Below are 2314 nucleotides of genomic sequence, written 5' to 3' on the forward strand. Positions count from 1 at the left end.
TACCTTTGCCCAATTTTGTTCACCTCTATCTCTTTATCCTTGTATTGATCGTGATCTAAATAGATATAGAAATGAGAGCAACCCTCTCTCTAACCTCGTTTGGAGTCGATAGACATTTTAAGGCTACCACAGCGATTGCCACTTATTATGTAGAAGACTCTGTCGTTAATGACTTATTTAGGTATAATTTCCCGGCATCACATCAAATTCGGCTTGGGTAGTTCTTTAACTAAATGAACTAAAGAACTAGTTCATCTCAATGAATTTTTCGATATTTTCATTGAACTAAATTTGTCAGTGCTACTATTTCTCATTTTGGATCGCGATCCAAATACTCTTGGCACGAACGTATGACTTAAAAACCTACCTTTACAGATGCGTTTTAAAACGGTTTTGCATTGTTGCTGCTTCAGCTCCATGCGAACGATTTTAAAAGCGAACAAGCTTTCTAATTTAATGTTTTTGCACTGCAATATGCAAGTGTTTACATATTGTACATATCGTCCATGTTTTAACAAAACCACCCATAGACCAATTGCAAAACTGCCTATCTTACGGCACCCAAATTTTACAGGAGAGCGAAAAAATGGGTTTTATTTGAAGGCATGGCCTTGATAGGTGGTATTTTCTCTAGCAATTATTTTATAAATCTGTTATTTTAATAACGATTTTTATGAAACCTCTCGTTGCCTAGAGTTCAGGGTTACCAAATTCCATTTTTGCCACAATGCCGATTTAGGAGGTTTTGCAACTCTGGTCGATGCATGGTTTTGCAAAAACATCGACGATAGGTTTTTATTCCATGAATTATTTATACGACATATAAACATATGTATTTATGTATTTTTTATGTACAGTTTTTGTTTTGTATGTAATAGGTACGATAGTCAGTTCGAAAGTGCCCTAGCTCAGAAATCTTTTCAAAAACGCCCTATCTCAACTGAAAATATATTGAAATTATGATGAGATTGGGCATTTTCGAATTGGCTGCCAAGATAGTTTGATAGTTTACTCAGGTGTCGGTTTGGAAATGTATTCGTCAATTGAACTAAATGAACAAACTATATTAACTAAATAACTAGTTCGCCAAGGTCACGAACTACAACTTAACGGTTCACTCAAAAGAACTAAAGTGCCCAACTCAACATCAAATGTACTAGTGACACATTGTAATTGGTAGCCATCAGTTCGGCATGGAAGAAACTATCTAAGCGAATATTAGCCCAAAATCGGAAAAACATATGCTGATCTTCTTCTGGGCTTCTTAAAACCCAGTAGGTTTGTAGGTCACTGCTTTACTTGCAATGTAGTCAGACTCATAGGCATTAGATATTCTTCTAATAATGAAATATTTGTTAGACAGCCAGGTCATCGCTGTAATTCTGGAACAACACTTCCTTTTAAATACGCTCATTTCTCCTCTACAGAGGCCAAACTGTACTACGGGGCGATACGTTTTAACGCCCAATACAAAAACAATTTTTTGAAGATATTTTACGTATCTATAAATCATTTTCATGATTCTCTAAATTACTTTAATCATTAAAAACTTTGCGTAATGATAGGGGATGTGCAATTGAAATCATAAAAGAAATAACCAGAAACACTGCCATTTCTTCGAAACACTTTCTATAGAAAAAATTAAAAGAAATTCATATTGTACTATGTCGCAAAGGGGGCGAGAATGAAAACACAACCACCAAAAGTGAAATAAAGCAAAACACGCAAAAGGAAATTAATGAAATACTACAGAAGAATACAAAAAAAAAAAGGAAAAACATTAAAAGTTTATGTTTCATCAAAATTTTTTATCATTACTGCAGCAAACACTAAAAATGAGCCCGATTCTGCATTCTTTGTCATCCTGAGCGGGCATTCCGCTACTGAACTATGTTTAATAGATCTCGCCATAGCTGTGTGCGGATCGTCCCGATCATTGTTTGAATGTTTTTTTTTGGGGGATTTTATTACACAGATCTCGCATAAAACAATGCGCAACATTGTGTCAGTTAGACAGTCACTTTGCCGCGGCGAACATTGCTTAATAATTAAGGTTTGGGATGAGCAAAAGTGAGAGTATGTCGCACTGATTGGCGGTGGTGATTTGAATTGTTCGCTAAGGATAAGCGAGTCATAAACGTGTGTTTTAATAGAAAAAGGGTAGCGCGCATCGCTAAACAAAACTGTCCCATAAACAATAAATGAGAAAGGAAGATAATGTCAAATCGTTTATGTTTCTGATAAAAAAAAGGGAAATTTCGCGTTTGTACAAAAAAAAGAACGGATTTTCTGTTATGTCTCCAAGCATTTTATA

The sequence above is a fragment of the Rhagoletis zephyria genome, unplaced genomic scaffold (genome assembly GCF_001687245.7).
Source record: "Rhagoletis zephyria isolate East Lansing unplaced genomic scaffold, Rhagoletis_zephyria_1.1 Rzeph_scaffold_08569, whole genome shotgun sequence".
NCBI classification, from domain to species: domain Eukaryota; kingdom Metazoa; phylum Arthropoda; class Insecta; order Diptera; family Tephritidae; genus Rhagoletis; species Rhagoletis zephyria.